Source organism: Neltuma alba, unplaced genomic scaffold (assembly GCF_004799145.2).
Source record: "Neltuma alba isolate B1F8T4 unplaced genomic scaffold, ASM479914v2 tig00008065_pilon, whole genome shotgun sequence".
Classification (NCBI taxonomy): domain Eukaryota; kingdom Viridiplantae; phylum Streptophyta; class Magnoliopsida; order Fabales; family Fabaceae; genus Neltuma; species Neltuma alba.
The window spans coordinates 1-11148 of record NW_021634938.1 but is presented as its reverse complement, the minus strand read 5'-3'; the positions used below and the strand labels follow the sequence as shown (position 1 = coordinate 11148).

The 11148-nt window shown below is 35.4% G+C and overlaps 2 pseudogenes; one reads left to right on the top strand and one right to left on the bottom strand.

Moving 5' to 3' along the window:
• The first annotated feature begins 3533 nt into the window (after positions 1 to 3533).
• Positions 3534 to 5517, top strand: LOC114753668 (licodione synthase-like; annotated as a pseudogene).
• An 880-nt stretch (positions 5518 to 6397) lies between these two features.
• Positions 6398 to 10235, bottom strand: LOC114753667 (uncharacterized; annotated as a pseudogene).
• Between the last annotated feature and the right edge of the window lie 913 nt (positions 10236 to 11148).

Below are 11148 nucleotides of genomic sequence, written 5' to 3'. Positions count from 1 at the left end.
CACATCACATGAATTTGTTCGGAGTTTAAGACTTTGCAGTTAAGCTAACTCCCGACAGTTGTTAGACACTAATTAAAAGCATATGCCAAGGTATTGGGCTGGTTGAGGTGGTTTTTTAAGAGATAGTAATTGAAATTAGGATCAGACCGATCATAATTAAAATAATATTTAAATAAAAAGTATTAACCAATATGAATGTAGATCATTTATGTATAAACACATAACCCAACAAAATAGATTTATTAAAGCATAAATTTAATGGATTGCTATTTTTTTAAAACTCAGAATGGTCTCATTTCAAGCTTAATAAGAAAAGAAAAGAAATATAAAATCCAATTTGTATGAATTGTACAAAACTCTTAACCAGACTCGTTAAGAGACTAGTTCTCTAGTTAATTCGTAAGTTTGGGAAAGTAAGTTTTGTATGTAGATTTTAATTAGAAAGTCTGACTTTCTTAAATACCTCATGCAGCTCTGGAGTTTTGTATGTACATTTTAATTAGAAAGTCTGACTTTCTTAAATACCTCATGCAGCTCTGGAGTTTAGACTTTCCAGAAGCATCTCTTCATTGTGGTAACGTTATATACCCTTTATTTATGAACCCTATTATGATCAAAGAATTAATATTTGCACCGTACCAGCTCAACCGGTGCTCGACCAAAAAAGCCTGTGTGTGTGTGTGTTATGAGGATGCAACTATAATTATGTGTTGTCTTTTTTACTCAATGTATGTGTTCTTATTTTAAGTTTATTTGTTTGTTTCTTTTATCCCTTATGAAATAAAATTTAATTTCCCAACAATTATAGCGCCCTACAGACTATATACAGTGGCATATGACGGATCTCATCATGCGCCTGGCTATTTGCATTGAAATTAAATGCCATTCTTTTCTATTTTATTTATTGGTGTGTAGGGCATTGGTATTTAATTTGGAGATATTAAGAAAGCTAAATAAATTATTCTTAAAATATTTATGTTTATTAGTTTTTCTAAACGAATTTGCTTGACTTATAAACTGATATATAATATAATGATATCTATAAGTATTTTAGAGAAATTATGTAACATATAATTTAATCTCTTCAAATTAGTCAGCTGAATTTTATATTAAGAAAGCAAAGTAGTAGCTAAAATAGCATATTCAGCCTCCAACTTGAATTTGCAGTAATAAAGGTAGATAACTACAGATAGTGAGAACTGTGACTTTTGAGGGTGGATAAGAGGGAGAAGAAGATAAGTGGGGTGTGACTGATTAATGGAAAAACCAAGAAAGGAACTATTTCATATGAGAAAGTGTGGGCACATATCTATATACTCCCTAAGTAGGAAAACTTATTCAGCGAAGAATAAAATTTAAGCTAAGTCACTTACATCAAATAGGGCCTTGTTTGGATAGCAGGTCAAACCATGGTTTGGAGACCCAAACCATGGTTTGGGAAAAAATAACCCAAACAGGCACAAATTATCTGAAACCATGGTTTAGGTCAAAACTATGGTTTTGGAACTCAAAACCATGGTTTCGGGAGAAGTGAATCCATTCTACTTCTAGCTCAAATTAGAGAGTATGATTGTGCCTATTAGAGCAAATATCAACAATAATATGACTTTAACACCCCTTAATTAATTTTTTTATAAACATATTTAATCTTATATCTTATAAATAAATATACACATATTAATTATTTATTAATTACATTATCTTATGTATTATTAATTATGTTGGTAAAAAATATATTATTAACAATTTTATTACTTCAAATTAAAATATATCATACAATCTATGTTTTATGTAATTATCATATTAACTTATGCTTTTTTTAATAATTTGTACATATAAAAAGTATTTCTGATAACAATTATCCAAACACTCTCACTTCTCAGAATCACTTTTTCACAAAATCTATTTTTTCTAAAATCTATTTTCCAGAAGTTATTCTCCAAACCATGATTTAGTTTCATCCAAACACAGCCTAGATCAAGTTTCTAGGTGAACTTACAAGGGCATATACACATTGTTACAACAAAAAAAAAAAATTGGTGTGATTAGCAAACTTACAGAATATAAATAATTTGACTTAAATTCTGTCCTTCAGTAAGCCACATGATTATTTCTTAAAAAACTTTTATCATCACTTAATTAATAGTTGTCTCTCTTACTTAAAGACCTAATCTGCAAATGAGTCCCCTTCAACTAAATCAATTGTAATACTCCTCCGGTTATTAGTATAAGACTTCTTTAACTAATTTGATTAGATTAAGGAAGTTAAGTAAATTAGTTAATTATAAGAAATATAACATGTTTTTTCTAAAACACCATAATCATCTTTCTTAATATCTTTCCTCTCTGACTTATTTGATTATGGTTGAGGGAGAATCCATAAGGGTAATTTAAGAAAAATTAATAAATATGAGAAATATGTCTTATATTTAGGACAAAAATTAACTTAACAATTAGATCCTATATTAAGGATCGGAGGAGTACTAATTATGACTATCATAATTTTTATTTTTTTCCCCCGCAGCAGCCGTAGGCGCATGCGCATCTCATTGATTAAAGTACTCTTCCGGTCCTTAATATAGGACCCAATTGTTAAGTTGGTTTTTATCCTAAATATAAGACCCATTTCTCATATTTATCAATTTTCTCTAAATTATTCATATGGATACTCCCTCAACTATAATCAAGTAGAAAAGGAAGAGAGGGTATTGAGAAATATGATTATGGTATTTTAGGAAAAACGTGTCATATTTTTTATAATTAACTAATTTACTTAACTTTCTTAATTTAATCAAATTAGTTAAATGGGTCTTAAGGATCGGAGGAGTAATTAAAAAAGAATAACTATGCTTAGGCGCATGCGTAGTGAGGCGTTAACCAGTTATCCCTCAAGTCCATATATCACCCTCATGTGTTTAGTTTCTTCTCACGCTTTAATGTAACTTCTTCATCAACGAATTAACAAATTAAATAAGAGTACTAATCCACATGATACAAAACAACTAAGCCACATGATTATTACTTAAACAAGTTTTATTATCATTTAATTAATAGTTGTCACTCCTGCTTAAAGACCTAACCGGCATATGAGTCTCCGTCAACTAAATCAATTGTAATACTCTTTCGGTCCTTAATATAGGACCCAATTCTTGAGTTGGTTTTGGTCATAAATATAAGACCCATTTATCATATTTATTAATTTTCTTTAAATTACCCCTATAGATACTCCCTCAACTATAATCAAATAGAAGAGGGAGAGGGAGTATTAAAAAAGATGATTATGGTATTTTAGGAAAAATCTGTCACTTTTCTTATAATTAACTAATTTACCTAATTTCCTTAATCTAATCAAATTATTTAAATGGGTCTTATATTAAGGATCGGAGGAGTAATAACTACGACTATCATAATTTCTAGTTTTTTTTTCCCAAGCAGCCGTACGTAGCCTATGTGCATCTCATTAATGATTAAACTAATTAAATAAGTTTAGTGAGAAAAAAATAATTAAAGAAGAATAACTAATGCTTAGGCGCATGCGTAATGATGCGTTGACCACTTATCCCTCAAGCCTAGTATATACCATCCTCATATGTTTAGTTTCTTCTTATGCTTTAATTTAACTTCTTCATCACCAAATTAACAAACCAGGTGAGAGTACTAATCCCAGCCACCATGGAGTTTCAGGTGCTTCTTCTCACACTCTTCCTTCCCTCCTTTGTCATCTTTCCGTCGAAGTGCCGGACACCTACCCTCGGCTCCTTGGCCGCGGCTGCCGGTCATTGGCCACTTGCACCTCCTCGGTCCCCTCGTCCATCACTCCCTCCACCGCCTTTCTCTTCGATACGGCCCCTTCTTCTCTCTTTACCTGGGTTCCATTCCCTGCATCGTTGTTTCTAATCCCCATTATGCTAAGTTGTTCCTTCAGGACAAGGAGCTCTCCTTCAGCTCTCGCTTTGAATCCACTGCCATTAAACGGCTCACATACGAGACCTCTCTGGCTTTCTCACCCAACGGACCTTACTGGAAGTTCGTCAAGAAGCTAACCTTGAACGAACTAGTAGGTTCTCGAGGCACAGAAAGATTTTGGAGCCTGCGTGCCCAGGGGTGCCAAACCTTGTGAAGCTCGTCGCTAAAAAGGCAAGGTCTGGTGACGCGGTGAATGTGACAGAGCAGCTACACAAGATGACGAACAGACTGATATCGAAGATGATGATCGGAGAATCGGAGGAGGCGACGGATGTGATACGAGAGGTAACGACGATGTTCGGAGAGTTCAACGTGGCGGATTTTGTTGGAGTGTTGAAGAAGGTGGACGTGCAAGGGTTTGGGAAGAGAATCGAGAATCTGCATCAGAGGTTTGATGATTTAGTGGAGAGGATCATTACGAAACGTGAACTAGGCAGGGAAAATGGCAGGAAACAAGACGATGGCGATAAGGACTTTCTTGACATTTTGCTTGATCTCGCGGAGGATGAGAGCTGCCATGTCAAAATTACAAGGGTTCACATGAAAGGCTTAGTTATGGTAAGTAATTGTAGATTCCTTTTTTACCCCTCCCTCAAATGTGAATAAAAAAACCAACTTCAATACTCATTACTTTGATCATATCTGTATGGTCTATATCTAATTTGAGTGGTTCAGACTTAAAATTTTTACTTAATTATTTTAAATAGAAAAAAATATTTTTTTAAATAATGATAGTTAAGAGATTATCTCTATTTTAAATTTTATATAGATTAAAATAATTATTTTAAATAAATAAAAAAAATCAAATCTAACGAGATATAGATAATTTGACGAGTTGAGGGTGTTTATCACCAAAACTAGTTCCGTGAATAAATTTGATGGGTGTTTCAGGATTTATTCACAGCGGCCACAGGTGCTTTAGCAACAGGGATAGAATGGGCACTGGCAGAGCTTATCAGCCACCCCCATTTACTCCAAAAAGCTCGCGAGGAGATTGATGACGTGGTTGGAAATCAGCGGTTGGTTGATGAATCAGACGGTTCAAAACTCCCCTTCATCCAAGCCGTCATCAAAGAAACGTTGCGTTTGCACACGCCAGTGGCTTTAGTTGTAAGAAGGTGCATCGTAGAGAGCAGGATTGAGAATTACGTGATCCCAAAGAACAGTGTGCTTATAGTTAATGTTTGGGCCATGGGCAGGGACCAAAACCTCTGGGAGAGCCCAATGGAATTTGAGCCCGAACGATTCTTAAGGCCCGTAGAAGGAGGTAATTGTGAGAGGGTTTTGGATGTGAGGGGACAACATTTTGAGTATTTTCCATTTGGGAGTGGGAGGAGGATGTGTGCTGGCATTACTCTAGCCATGCAAGAGTTGCCCATAGTGCTGGCCGCCCTCATTCGGTGCTTTGATTTTCGGCCCATAGGCCCTGATGGCAACAAAGTTGATGAGGTTGATATGATAGAGGGGCCGGACTTGACTGTTCCACGAGCCCATGAACTTGTATGTGTCCCCATCGCAAGGCCCATATGTGGCCCACTCCACTTGGTTTGAATTCTTTAAGGACAACTTCGGGTCAAAAAATTATAGGCCTTGTATTTAAAGACTGGAGGAATAACATAATTTATGTTTAAAATTAAGATATTAAAACATTTTTATAATTAAAATTGTTTAATTTGTTGTCTTAAAAAATGATTCTAAAATTTAAAATATTTGATTGAAATAATATTTCTTAGTAAGATTGTAACAGAAAAGGAAAAAAATCTTGCTAATAAGCACGTGTAACCATTATTTACAAACTCTGTAACTCCCTTTAATACATATATATATCATTTTGACTTTTACTTCAAAAAATATTTCTTAATATAAAAGCTAATTGACTAGTTTGAGTAGATTACGAAAATTAATTAAATTAGTTATTTGTAATAAATAAGTGTTATCTTTTCTAAAATATCTTTGCTAAACATGTTTACTAGCTAGAACTATTATTTAATGAAATATTTAACATGTGCAATTACTATAAGGACTACCATAAAAAAATGGATAAATATGATAAGCAAATTGGATTGAGGTCTTATATTTAGATCAAATTAAATATTAAACTAACTCTTATATTAAGAACTAGAGATATTATTTCTTAAGACTCTTTTATTCTTATCTATTTTTATATTACTTTATTTTATAACATAAGATTTATTTGTGTAATTCAACTCAACATATCAAAATTTGCAAACCTGGGTTACCTTCAACGCATTAAGGTAGTTAAAAAATCTATTCCATCTCTGGCTTGGAATCGCAGGAACAAAACCAGATAAACACGCACACACAAACACACACAAATGCCATGAGTCACAAAGAAGGAACCATGTATAGTTTCGTTAAACTTCATCCTCTCTGGTAACGGAAGAGATCTATTGAACGAACAGAGACACTTGAGAAAAAATTAAATGCGAATGCTTTCCATTTCTTTTAAAAAAGGAATAGTACATAGTTCATAAATGAACATCAAGTACAAAAAAATTCAGGACCAACACATTTTGACGCCTTACACTCGTCTTTTTACATAATAAATGTACAATGAAGCAATGATGATAATGACAAGAACAATAAGAGTGATCTAAAATATATTTAACCTAAAGATCTGACATAACAACAGATGTCATTTTGGGACACTTGAATCTGTTGTACTTGTATCCCCTTTGAGGCGCAGGTCTCCTGATTCATTCTTATTTAAAAGTTTTTCAACAACTTCATCCCAATTCAGCTTTCCAGCACTTGATTCGGATTTGCTAGTTGTTCCATCTTTGCTCTTATCAATGTTGGAAGGTTCTCCCTCTTCTTCTTCCTTCCTCTCAGAGGCTTCATCCTCTGCAGCTTCCACTGCATGAGGCACATTTAAGCTAACAGCTCTTTCCAAAGCATCCTTGTGCTCTTTCTCAATTGTCTGCAACCTCTGCATTTTCTGCACTGCTGGAGGAGCCATCACGGTCTCTTGGCTGCTGCCTTTCATCATCTAAAAATAAAAACAGCAATTCTGAGTCTTTGTGCAGAAGAGATGAAAGACTTGCTCATAGCAAATGGAGATTTGAGGAAAATAGGACTCAGAGATAAGTAAGATTTTGGACACGGATTAGGAGCTGAAACTCTGTGTGACCCTCCCTCCCTATAGAAGCTATGTTTAAAATTCTGTTCGATTTTTTGAAAACTAGCAACAACAGCTAACTTTTAACTACAAAATGGGTAAGCCATCGATCAACTGATCTAACGTATTCAATAACGTATTTAAGAGATAACCAAAAATTAAAAAAAAAAATACACAAGAAAACAAGTTTCCAAGTGTGTGCGCCCCCGGGGGGGGATAGTCTTCATGGAATTGTTGTCTTATTCATGTGAAAACCAAGGACAGGTTTCGAATGAACAGATCATTTCTAATCATGTCATGAAGTAGCAATAAGCAGGTTCTTCAACCACAAGCAGGTTCAGATAGCCACACGCTAAAAATTTCCCCAATTGAGAACTATTCAGGACCTGCAGTTGTGTGGATTATTTTCCCACGGGGCCAAGGTTCAGCACGAAGATGGAGGAGAAAATCTTCCTAGAAGTGGTTTACGGTTCAGAGTTAAAAAACAGGAAAAAACAATCAATGGCAAGGGCGTAAAAATGGGAGGCACCCCTAGTTCATAATGATATATCAAAATTGGATACTTGGCTTCAACTTAAACAGCAGAATTCACACCCTAGAAGCAAAAAGAAATATGGAAACCCTGTCAACATAACTAACTGCCTAACTGCCCACTTATGAAAGCTTTTAGTTGGATGACTCAAAAAATATCCAGCATCTCCTGAAACGAAGGTCATTAATGTTTGATTCCCTCTAGCATGAAGATGAGAAAAATCTTAATATCCAACAGTCCAACTCTGACTTGCTTACAATATCAAATCTTTTATTGTAGCAGTTGCGTGGGGGAAAAGATCGTGATTTTCCTTCCATATACAGCGTATCTTGTTGTCGTAGGCAAACTAAATAACTCTGAAGAAAAGCAGAACACATAGTAAATGGCATACAGATTTTCAATCCTAATTCCTCTTACATTTAAGGCCTTCTCTGCTTCTCTTTCAATCCAAATAATTCCATGGTCTGATGTTGCATTACAAGACAAGACAATATGCTCAAATCTCCCATCAACTGGAATAGCAGTCCTCACTTCTGGAGGGAACCTCCCACATCTGTGTTCACCAAGCCACGAGGAACTTCTTAATGACACAACGAAGTACTGGCAGACATAGTTCAGGACAAGATTTAGCAATGAATATGAGACATCAGACTTAAATTCTAACTTTATTGAAAGAAGTAGCAACATTGGAATTAGCCGAGTCCAGTCAAAATAGAAGAAAGTGTTTTCCATTACGATTATGCAGCATAGGCATTACAGCTCCAAACAAAGTCGAACCCATTGGCTAAAAGAATTTTAAAGAACCTTAATCTAAGGCAGCAATTCTTTATGCTAGAAATCAAAGTAAGTTACCCATTAAATAGGCTTCATATTTTGTCATATACCGCACCTTCCAACTAAGTTTGCGTCAAGTTAAAAATTGAAAGAAAATTTCACTAGCTTCATGACTATACTGGATTTTACTATGGATGAAACTGTCACAAATTCAATACCTGCAAAATTTTCTTTCCACGATATGGTACATTCGTCCAGGTGCATAAAGTCTTCTTGGATCTCTAAGCTTTCTTCCTTCTGGTATGAAGGTGTCCCTCAAGCAAACCAAGAATAATAAGCAGGGCAAGCTGTTTAAACCATCAAGCCCTGGTTTAAGAGACCATAATAGTAATTTACTCCACTAAATTAACAAAGTGAATGTACAATATGTTATGTGCATTTTAAACTTTATGCACAAAGTCAAGGACATGAGAGCAGAACGCTAACCAGAAGATTGACTTGAATATATCTTCCAATGGCGTTGCGGTTCTGGGTAAGAAATCGTCCTACATAATGGAAATAAGATAATGTAAGCCAGCACCATCAGTGCAGATAATAATAGTCCAATAACAAAATAAGAATGAAAATCTAAAGCAAAGAAAGCCCCCCCCCCCCCCAAAAAAAAAAAAAAAAAAAAGAAAGAAAGAGGGAAGGAAGAAACGACAAAAACTGCCCATGACACGAATAAAAGATATCAGAGCTCATGAAATTCAGAATCCTCGTTTGTCCAAAATTAAAAGTGCAGTTCAACTGCTGGAATGATCTTAAACCCCCAACTCAATGACAACAGAAACTGAACATTAAATTAAACACATAGTTCAGTCAACGGTCAAAAGGAAGGAAGTTGATCACCTGCAACACTATAGAATGAATGACGTCCGCGTATTTGACCGCCAAATTCAGTGACATGCACCTCGCAGGTGCAATCGCGAAACATTGAATCTTGTTCCTGGGAATCCCTCCAAGTCGGTCCCTTTCTTTGACAACCATTATCGTCAACAACGAAACCACACCAGAACCCAAAGAATGCCCAGCAAATACCATTTTATAATCGGACCCACTGTCAATCCACAACTGCTTCAAAGTCTCCGATTCCTTTTGAGCAACCAAATAGCAGAATTCAACAGACCGTGATGGACATAGCCACCATCGAACATCTCCTGACCCAATCGATTATCCAAAAGCAGCTTGTAATCGCTCCCCATGGCAAGATTAAGTCCCCGAACGGCTAGCACAATCTCGCGGTGGTCGTGATCAGTGTAAATGAGATAAGGCGGCGTGCGGCCCCCCGTCTCCTCGTAGGAGACGCGCTTGACGACCCAAGCGGGGTTAAGACGGAACCCACCGGCAGGTTGGTAACGTGGATTGTGGAGATCAGGCTCGTAGATGGCGAGGATCAATCGGCAGGCGCGAGGGACAGGTTCAAACTCATCAGGGGTGGCGGAAGGCCAGGTGGCGCTGTCGTAAGAACCAACATAGGTGCAGCGCTTCCATATCCAGCGACTAAAGCCAAGTATGAAGACGCATTCGACCCCGCAAGTTAAAGACATGTTGGCGAAATCTAGCTTGTGGGCGAGAGAGAACGATGGAGATTTGCAGGATTGAACAAAGAAAGTGGGAATATTTGGGTTCTCCGATAGCAACGGAAGCTAGATTTGTGTGAGAGGCATCGCCGGCGAGGCAGTAAAGCTCAATGCTTTCACCACATGGGTTGCTCACATGGAATTCGAAGATTCGCGTCTGAAACTACGAGCTGGAGAGAGAGAGAGTGAGAGGGATTCATTGCTTGTGTCCGAGATGAATGCGGGTCTCAATCATTTATGTGCTTGCCTATCTGTCCAAGACATTATTTTTACTCTTCCGCAGCATCATATAGAACTCAATTGTTGAGTTAATTTTTATTCTAAATATAAGACTTATTTATTATATTTATTAATTTTTTTAATTATTTATCTAGATACTTTTCTCAGTCTGTAATCAAATAGAAGAAGAAAATGAGATATTAAGAAAGATGATTATGGTATTTTAAGAAAAACGTGTCATTTTTTTATAATTAACTAACTTACCTAAATTTTTTTAATCTAATCAAATTAGTTAAATGGGTTATATAAGGATAATAGGAGTAACTTTTTAACTAAAATAAACATTTACTCCTTATTATTTATTTTAATTTTAATCCGGTCTCCAACTTTTATTTGTTTTCTCAGTATATCCCTCCATTTTGGTAACACGCTTAGTTTATACTTGTTAAATATTTGCTTTTCAAATAAAATGGTTGGGAAACCTATCTGACAAGAGACAAATAGATAAAGCTATATGTATCTACAAAATTGTCTTCTAATATCATAAGGTTTATATTTTATTAATTAGTCAATTTATGTATTTATTAGTATCACGCATATATATTTAAACTTGACATTTGACATTAAAATTATGAGTCTTTTTAATTTATGGCAGTGGGCAGTGGCTTATCAGATAAAATCATTCACATTGTCAGTAAGCTTAGTGTAAGTGCTATAAACCAAAAAAAGTAAAATTCCAATGACTAAATATATTTACATACTAATTCAAAAAAAAAAAAAAAGGGAGAAAAAATTTGTGCATCTATCCAAATCTAAACTTTCTCCAAATCAAATGTTTTCAAGTATTGTGCTCATGTTTAAATGTGAACAGCCCAATTAGGTTTTGGTCATGCTGG